The sequence below is a fragment of the Schistocerca piceifrons genome, unplaced genomic scaffold (assembly GCF_021461385.2).
Source record: "Schistocerca piceifrons isolate TAMUIC-IGC-003096 unplaced genomic scaffold, iqSchPice1.1 HiC_scaffold_661, whole genome shotgun sequence".
Classification (NCBI taxonomy): domain Eukaryota; kingdom Metazoa; phylum Arthropoda; class Insecta; order Orthoptera; family Acrididae; genus Schistocerca; species Schistocerca piceifrons.
In genome coordinates this window covers 48,355-56,717 of record NW_025728906.1, presented here as the reverse complement: position 1 = coordinate 56,717, position 8,363 = coordinate 48,355, and the positions used below count along the sequence as shown (strand labels likewise).

At 51.8% G+C, this 8,363-nt stretch overlaps 17 non-coding genes across 17 annotated transcripts; 5 read left to right on the top strand and 12 right to left on the bottom strand.

Moving 5' to 3' along the window:
* Positions 1-193: 193 nt before the first annotated feature.
* Positions 194-266, bottom strand: Trnav-aac. Its single transcript has one exon. It is a non-coding gene; the product is annotated as a tRNA-Val (tRNA).
* A 158-nt stretch (positions 267-424) lies between these two features.
* Trnav-cac lies at positions 425-497 on the bottom strand. The gene has a single exon. It is a non-coding gene; the product is annotated as a tRNA-Val (tRNA).
* A 379-nt stretch (positions 498-876) lies between these two features.
* Positions 877-950, top strand: Trnap-agg. Its single transcript has one exon. It is a non-coding gene; the product is annotated as a tRNA-Pro (tRNA).
* Positions 951-1,672: 722 nt separating this feature from the next.
* Positions 1,673-1,745, bottom strand: Trnav-aac. The gene has a single exon. It is a non-coding gene; the product is annotated as a tRNA-Val (tRNA).
* Positions 1,746-1,903: 158 nt separating this feature from the next.
* Positions 1,904-1,976, bottom strand: Trnav-cac. The gene has a single exon. It is a non-coding gene; the product is annotated as a tRNA-Val (tRNA).
* A 380-nt stretch (positions 1,977-2,356) lies between these two features.
* Trnap-agg lies at positions 2,357-2,430 on the top strand. Its single transcript has one exon. It is a non-coding gene; the product is annotated as a tRNA-Pro (tRNA).
* A 724-nt stretch (positions 2,431-3,154) lies between these two features.
* On the bottom strand, positions 3,155-3,227 carry Trnav-aac. The gene has a single exon. It is a non-coding gene; the product is annotated as a tRNA-Val (tRNA).
* A 158-nt stretch (positions 3,228-3,385) lies between these two features.
* Positions 3,386-3,459, bottom strand: Trnav-cac. The gene has a single exon. It is a non-coding gene; the product is annotated as a tRNA-Val (tRNA).
* A 375-nt stretch (positions 3,460-3,834) lies between these two features.
* Positions 3,835-3,907, top strand: Trnap-agg. The gene has a single exon. It is a non-coding gene; the product is annotated as a tRNA-Pro (tRNA).
* A 723-nt stretch (positions 3,908-4,630) lies between these two features.
* Trnav-aac lies at positions 4,631-4,703 on the bottom strand. The gene has a single exon. It is a non-coding gene; the product is annotated as a tRNA-Val (tRNA).
* Positions 4,704-4,860: 157 nt separating this feature from the next.
* On the bottom strand, positions 4,861-4,933 carry Trnav-cac. The gene has a single exon. It is a non-coding gene; the product is annotated as a tRNA-Val (tRNA).
* Positions 4,934-5,311: 378 nt separating this feature from the next.
* Trnap-agg lies at positions 5,312-5,385 on the top strand. Its single transcript has one exon. It is a non-coding gene; the product is annotated as a tRNA-Pro (tRNA).
* A 726-nt stretch (positions 5,386-6,111) lies between these two features.
* On the bottom strand, positions 6,112-6,184 carry Trnav-aac. Its single transcript has one exon. It is a non-coding gene; the product is annotated as a tRNA-Val (tRNA).
* A 157-nt stretch (positions 6,185-6,341) lies between these two features.
* Trnav-cac lies at positions 6,342-6,414 on the bottom strand. The gene has a single exon. It is a non-coding gene; the product is annotated as a tRNA-Val (tRNA).
* Positions 6,415-7,589: 1,175 nt separating this feature from the next.
* Trnav-aac lies at positions 7,590-7,662 on the bottom strand. Its single transcript has one exon. It is a non-coding gene; the product is annotated as a tRNA-Val (tRNA).
* A 158-nt stretch (positions 7,663-7,820) lies between these two features.
* Positions 7,821-7,893, bottom strand: Trnav-cac. Its single transcript has one exon. It is a non-coding gene; the product is annotated as a tRNA-Val (tRNA).
* A 379-nt stretch (positions 7,894-8,272) lies between these two features.
* On the top strand, positions 8,273-8,346 carry Trnap-agg. The gene has a single exon. It is a non-coding gene; the product is annotated as a tRNA-Pro (tRNA).
* The last annotated feature ends 17 nt before the right edge of the window (positions 8,347-8,363 follow it).

Here is an 8,363-nt window from a genome sequence, read left to right as displayed (position 1 = left end):
CGCGTTTTGTGCAAACTGATCGCACGTCAGTGGCTGAGTCAGCGCAAAAAGCTCGCCGTCAATATCAAACGAATTTCTTATTCGACGTGAGCAATTGACACTCTGGTCCGACGCGTGAAGGCGATTACGAAGGTTTCGGGTACAGGTGGTAGCAGATGCATGTTAGTAAGTCTTGCTTAAAGTGATGAAAAAGTGTTTCCGCCCGGGATCGAACCGGGGACCTTCTGCGTGTTAGGCAGACGTGATAACCGCTACACCACGGAAACTGCTTGTGTGCACCGTACTGCACAGACAACTTGTAGTGATGTTGCCATCGTAACTAAAAAATTCAATAAATGTGGTACTTGCAAAACGAAGGGACGTGCGGCAGATCCACACACGAAGTGGCTCATTGGAGGACAATACGACATAGGCAGGAAAATACTGTTCCCGCCCGGGATCGAACCGGGGACCTTCTGCGTGTGAAGCAGACGTGATAACCGCTACACTACGGAAACGACGGACACGACGAGTCCATCCTTTTTCACTCAAACTTGCCTCAGCCTTTCTATCGTCGGCGAATGCACACACGACAGATCTTTTGTCAGCCTGGAACCCATCACAGCCGAGGGCTCAAGAAGTCTTCGGGGTGCTCGAGAGGGTGTCTGCCGTAGCACCCCTAACGAGATAGCGGCGTTTCGCGCAGTCGTTATTGCGAGTCATATCAGCAAAGCAATCACTTTCTCAGCAGCAAGCAGTGCGAGCCCAGCGGCAGCTCTACATGAAGGTACCGACAGCCCAGGAAGGCCGCCCCCATCCCGCCAGCGTACACGAGACTTCCAGGGCACCCTGGACGACATCGAGGGATTGGAATAATTGGCAATCACCGTGTCACAGCGCTCGTTGGTCTAGGGGTATGATTCCTGCTTAGGGTGCAGGAGGTCCCGGGTTCAAATCCCGGACGAGCCCTAGCGTTTTGTGCAAACTGATCGCACGTCAGTGGCTGAGTCAGCGCAAAAAGCTCGCCGTCAATATCAAATGAACTTCTTATTCGATGTGAGCAATTGACACTCTGGTCCGACGCGTTAAAAAAAAAAATAAAAAAAAACAAAGTGGCTAGGGTACCTGGCTCTCACCCAGGAGGCGCGGGTTCGATTCCCGGTACCGGAAATGCGCATTTTGTTGCTCCTCTTATGCGACTTGGCCCGACTTAGCTCGACTGACGCTACGCTGACGCTTGCAGAAAACTACGTTAAGTACGATTCGTGGTAACAAGTGACGGCGAGAGCGATGCGACACCTGTCCACCTCTTATCGAGGCACCTAACTGTGGTCAACAAAGCTGGAGGACTGCAAGACATTGCCACGGGGGTTGAATGCAGCTAACCACACTGCTTAGTGTCCTAACAGTGGAGACAGGTTCAAAAAAAAAAAAAAAAAAATGGGTATAATTCCTGCTTAGGGTGCAGGAGGTCCCGGGTTCAAATCCCGGACGAGCCAACGCGTTTTGTGCAAACTGATCGCACGTCAGTGGCTGAGTCAGCGCAAAAAGCTCGCCGTCAATATCAAACGAATTTCTTATTCGACGTGAGCAATTGACACTCTGGTCCGACGCGTGAAGGCGATTACGAAGGTTTCGGGTACAGGTGGTAGCAGATGCATGTTAGTAAGTCTTGCTTAAAGTGATGAAAAAGTGTTTCCGCCCGGGATCGAACCGGGGACCTTCTGCGTGTTAGGCAGACGTGATAACCGCTACACCACGGAAACTGCTTGTGTGCACCGTACTGCACAGACAACTTGTAGTGATGTTGCCATCGTAACTAAAAAATTCAATAAATGTGGTACTTGCAAAACGAAGGGACGTGCGGCAGATCCACACACGAAGTGGCTCATTGGAGGACAATACGACATAGGCAGGAAAATACTGTTCCCGCCCGGGATCGAACCGGGGACCTTCTGCGTGTGAAGCAGACGTGATAACCGCTACACTACGGAAACGACGGACACGACGAGTCCATCCTTTTTCACTCAAACTTGCCTCAGCCTTTCTATCGTCGGCGAATGCACACACGACAGATCTTTTGTCAGCCTGGAACCCATCACAGCCGAGGGCTCAAGAAGTCTTCGGGGTGCTCGAGAGGGTGTCTGCCGTAGCACCCCTAACGAGATAGCGGCGTTTCGCGCGAGTCGTTATTGCGAGTCATATCAGCAAAGCAATCACTTTCTCAGCAGCAAGCAGTGCGAGCCCAGCGGCAGCTCTACATGAAGGTACCGACAGCCCAGGAAGGCCGCCCCCATCCCGCCAGCGTACACGAGACTTCCAGGGCACCCTGGACGACATCGAGGGATTGGAATAATTGGCAATCACCGTGTCACAGCGCTCGTTGGTCTAGGGGTATGATTCCTGCTTAGGGTGCAGGAGGTCCCGGGTTCAAATCCCGGACGAGCCCTAGCGTTTTGTGCAAACTGATCGCACGTCAGTGGCTGAGTCAGCGCAAAAAGCTCGCCGTCAATATCAAATGAACTTCTTATTCGATGTGAGCAATTGACACTCTGGTCCGACGCGTTAAAAAAAAAATAAAAAAAAACAAAGTGGCTAGGGTACCTGGCTCTCACCCAGGAGGCGCGGGTTCGATTCCCGGTACCGGAAATGCGCATTTTGTTGCTCCTCTTATGCGACTTGGCCCGACTTAGCTCGACTGACGCTACGCTGACGCTTGCAGAAAACTACGTTAAGTACGATTCGTGGTAACAAGTGACGGCGAGAGCGATGCGACACCTGTCCACCTCTTATCGAGGCACCTAACTGTGGTCAACAAAGCTGGAGGACTGCAAGACATTGCCACGGGGGTTGAATGCAGCTAACCACACTGCTTAGTGTCCTAACAGTGGAGACAGGTTCAAAAAAAAAAAAAAAAAAAAATGGGTATAATTCCTGCTTAGGGTGCAGGAGGTCCCGGGTTCAAATCCCGGACGAGCCAACGCGTTTTGTGCAAACTGATCGCACGTCAGTGGCTGAGTCAGCGCAAAAAGCTCGCCGTCAATATCAAACGAATTTCTTATTCGACGTGAGCAATTGACACTCTGGTCCGACGCGTGAAGAGCGATTACGAAGGTTTCGGGTACAGGTGGTAGCAGATGCATGTTAGTAAGTCTTGCTTAAAGTGATGAAAAAGTGTTTCCGCCCGGGATCGAACCGGGGACCTTCTGCGTGTTAGGCAGACGTGATAACCGCTACACCACGGAAACTGCTTGTGTGCACCGTACTGCACAGACAACTTGTAGTGATGTTGCCATCGTAACTAAAAAATTCAATAAATGTGGTACTTGCAAAACGAAGGGACGTGCGGCAGATCCACACACGAAGTGGCTCATTGGAGGACAATACGACATAGGCAGGAAAATACTGTTCCCGCCCGGGATCGAACCGGGGACCTTCTGCGTGTGAAGCAGACGTGATAACCGCTACTACTACGGAAACGACGGACACGACGAGTCCATCCTTTTTCACTCAAACTTGCCTCAGCCTTTCTATCGTCGGCGAATGCACACACGACAGATCTTTTGTCAGCCTGGAACCCATCACAGCGAGGGCTCAAGAAGTCTTCGGGTGCTCGAGAGGGTGTCTGCCGTAGCACCCCTAACGAGATAGCGGGCGTTTCGCGCAGTCGTTATTGCGAGTCATATCAGCAAAGCAATCACTTTCTCAGCAGCAAGCAGTGCGAGCCAGCGGCAGCTCTACATGAAGGTACCGACAGCCCAGGAAGGCCGCCCCCATCCCGCCAGCGTACACGAGACTTCCAGGGCACCCTGACGACATCGAGGGATTGGAATAATTGGCAATCACCGTGTCACAGCGCTCGTGGTCTAGGGGTATGATTCCTGCTTAGGGTGCAGGAGGTCCCGGGTTCAAATCCCGGACGAGCCCTAGCGTTTTGTGCAAACTGATCGCACGTCAGTGGCTGAGTCAGCGCAAAAAGCTCGCCGTCAATATCAAATGAACTTCTTATTCGATGTGAGCAATTGACACTCTGTCCGACGCGTTAAAAAAAAAAAATAAAAAAAAAAGTGGCTAGGGTACCTGGCTCTCACCCAGGAGGCGCGGGTTCGATTCCCGGTACCGGAAATGCGCATTTTGTTGCTCCTCTTATGCGACTTGGCCCGACTTAGCTCGACTGACGCTACGCTGACGCTTGCAGAAAACTACGTTAAGTACGATTCGTGGTAACAAGTGACGGCGAGAGCGATGCGACACCTGTCCACCTCTTATCGAGGCACCTAACTGTGGTCAACAAAGCTGGAGGACTGCAAGACATTGCCACGGGGGTTGAATGCAGCTAACCACACTGCTTAGTGTCCTAACAGTGGAGACAGGTTCAAAAAAAAAAAAAAAAAAAAATGGGTATAATTCCTGCTTATGGGTGCAGGAGGTCCCGGGTTCAAATCCGGACGAGCCCAACGCGTTTTGTGCAAACTGATCGCACGTCAGTGGCTGAGTCAGCGCAAAAAGCTCGCCGTCAATATCAAACGAATTTCTTATTCGACGTGAGCAATTGACACTCTGGTCCGACGCGTGAAGGCGATTACGAAGGTTTCGGGTACAGGTGGTAGCAGATGCATGTTAGTAAGTCTTGCTTAAAGTGATGAAAAAGTGTTTCCGCCCGGGATCGAACCGGGGACCTTCTGCGTGTTAGGCAGACGTGATAACCGCTACACCACGGAAACTGCTTGTGTGCACCGTACTGCACAGACAACTTGTAGTGATGTTGCCATCGTAACTAAAAAATTCAATAAATGTGGTACTTGCAAAACGAAGGGACGTGCGGCAGATCCACACACGAAGTGGCTCATTGGAGGACAATACGACATAGGCAGAAAATACTGTTCCCGCCCGGGATCGAACCGGGGACCTTCTGCGTGTGAAGCAGACGTGATAACCGCTACACTACGGAAACGACGGACACGACGAGTCCATCCTTTTTCACTCAAACTTGCCTCAGGCCTTTCTATCGTCGGCGAATGCACACACGACAGATCTTTTGTCAGCCTGGAACCCATCACAGCGAGGCCTCAAGAAGTCTTCGGGGTGCTCGAGAGGGTGTCTGCCGTAGCACCCCTAACGAGATAGCGGCGTTTCGCGCAGGTCGTTATTGCGAGTCATATCAGCAAAGCAATCACTTTCTCAGCAGCAAGCAGTGCGAGCCCAGCGGCAGCTCTACATGAAGGTACCGACAGCCAGAAGGCCCGCCCCCATCCCGCAGCGTACACGAGACTTCCAGGGCACCCTGGACGACATCGAGGGATTGGAATAATTGGCAATCACCGTGTCACAGCGCTCGTTGGTCTAGGGGTATGATTCCTGCTTAGGGTGCAGGAGGTCCCGGGTTCAAATCCCGGACGAGCCCTAGCGTTTTTGTGCAAACTGATCGCACGTCAGTGGCTGAGTCAGCGCAAAAAGCTCGCCGTCAATATCAAATGAACTTCTTATTCGATGTGAGCAATTGACACTCTGGTCCGACGCGTTAAAAAAAATAAAAAAAAACAAAGTGGCATAGGGTACCTGGCTCTCACCCAGGAGGCGCGGGTTCGATTCCCGGTACCGGAAATGCGCATTTTGTTGCTCCTCTTATGCGACTTGGCCCGACTTAGCTCGACTGACGCTACGCTGACGCTTGCAGAAAACTACGTTAAGTACGATTCGTGGTAACAAGTGACGGCGAGAGCCGATGCGACACCTGTCCACCTCTTATCGAGGCACTAACTGTGGTCAACAAAGCTGGAGGACTGCAAGACATTGCCACGGGGGTTGAATGCAGCTAACCACACTGCTTAGTGTCCTAACAGTGGAGACCAGGTTCAAAAAAAAAAAAAAAAAAAAATGGGTATAATTCCTGCTTAGGGTGCAGGAGGTCCCGGTGTTCAAATCCCGGACGAGCCAACGCGTTTTGTGCAAACTGATCGCACGTCAGTGGCTGAGTCAGCGCAAAAAGCTCGCCGTCAATATCAAACGAATTTCTTATTCGACTGTGAGCAATTGACACTCTGGTCCGACGCGTGAAGGCGATTACGAAGGTTTCGGGTACAGGTGGTAGCAGATGCATGTTAGTAAGTCTTGCTTAAAGTGATGAAAAAGTGTTTCCGCCCGGGATCGAACCGGGGACCTTCTGCGTGTTAGGCAGACGTGATAACCGCTACACCACGGAAACTGCTTGTGTGCACCGTACTGCACAGACAACTTGTAGTGATGTTGCCATCGTAACTAAAAAATTCAATAAATGTGGTACTTGCAAAACGAAGGGACGTGCGGCAGATCCACACACGAAGTGGCTCATTGGAGGACAATACGACATAGCAGGAAAATACTGTTCCCGCCCGGGATCGAACCGGGGACCTTCTGCGTGTGAAGCAGACGTGATAACCGCTACACTACGGAAACGACGGACACGACGAGTCCATCCTTTTTCACTCAAACTTGCCTCAGGCCTTTCTATCGTCGGCGAATGCACACACGACAGATCTTTTGTCAGCCTGGAACCCATCACAGCCGAGGGCTCAAGAAGTCTTCGGGGTGCTCGAGAGGGTGTCTGCCGTAGCACCCCTAACGAGATAGCGGCGTTTCGCGCAGTCGTTATTGCGAGTCATATCAGCAAAGCAATCACTTTCTCAGCAGCAAGCAGTGCGAGCCCAGCGGCAGCTCTACATGAAGGTACCGACAGCCCAGGAAGGCCGCCCCCATCCCGCCAGCGTACACGAGACTCCAGGGCACCCTGGACGACATCGAGGGATTGGAATAATTGGCAATCACCGTGTCACAGCGCTCGTTGGTCCTAGGGGTATGATTCCTGCTTAGGGGTGCAGGAGGTCCCGGGTTCAAATCCCGGACGAGCCCTAGCGTTTTGTGCAAACTGATCGCACGTCAGTGGCTGAGTCAGCGCAAAAAGCTCGCCGTCAATATCAAATGAACTTCTTATTCGATGTGAGCAATTGACACTCTGGTCCGACGCGTTAAAAAAAAAAAATAAAAAAAAAAGTGGCTAGGGTACCTGGCTCTCACCCAGGAGGCGCGGGTTCGATTCCGGTACCGGAAATGCGCATTTTGTTGCTCCTCTTATGCGACTTGGCCCGACTTAGCTCGACTGACGCTACGCTGACGCTTGCAGAAAACTACGTTAAGTACGATTCGTGGTAACAAGTGACGGCGAGAGCGATGCCGACACCTGTCCACCTCTTATCGAGGCACCTAACTGTGGTCAACAAAGCTGGAGGACTGCAAGACATTGCCACGGGGGTGAATGCAGCAACCACACTGCTTAGTGTCCTAACAGTGGAGACAGGTTCAAAAAAAAAAAAAAAAAAAATGGGTATAATTCCTGCTTAGGGTGCAGGAGAGTCCCGGGTTCAAATCCCGGACGAGCCAACGCGTTTTGTGCAAACTGATCGCACGTCAGTGGCTGAGTCAGCGCAAAAAGCTCGCCGTCAATATCAAACGAATTTCTTATTCGACGTGAGCAATTGACACTCTGGTCCGACGCGTGAAGGCGATTACGAAGGTTTCGGGTACAGGTGGTAGCAGATGCATGTTAGTAAGTCTTGCTTAAAGTGATGAAAAAGTGTTTCCGCCCGGGATCGAACCGGGGACCTTCTGCGTGTTAGGCAGACGTGATAACCGCTACACCACGGAAACTGCTTGTGTGCACCGTACTGCACAGACAACTTGTAGTGATGTTGCCATCGTAACTAAAAAATTCAATAAATGTGGTACTTGCAAAACGAAGGGACGTGCGGCAGATCCACACACGAAGTGGCTCATTGGAGGACAATACGACATAGGCAGGAAAATACTGTTCCCGCCCGGGATCGAACCGGGGACCTTCTGCGTGTGAAGCAGACGTGATAACCGCTACACTACGGAAACGACGGACACGACGAGTCCATCCTTTTTCACTCAAACTTGCCTCAGCCTTTCTATCGTCGGCGAATGCACACACGACAGATCTTTTGTCAGCCTGGAACCCATCACAGCCGAGGGCTCAAGAAGTCTTCGGGGTGCTCGAGAGGGTGTCTGCCGTAGCACCCCTAACGAGATAGCGGCGTTTCGCGCAGTCGTTATTGCGAGTCATATCAGCAAAGCAATCACTTTCTCAGCAGCAAGCAGTGCGAGCCCAGCGGCAGCTCTACATGAAGGTACCGACAGCCCAGGAAGGCCGCCCCCATCCCGCCAGCGTACACGAGACTTCCAGGGCACCCTGGACGACATCGAGGGATTGGAATAATTGGCAATCACCGTGTCACAGCGCTCGTTGGTCTAGGGGTATGATTCCTGCTTAGGGTGCAGGAGGTCCCGGGTTCAAATCCCGGACGAGCCCTAGCGTTTTGTGCAAACTG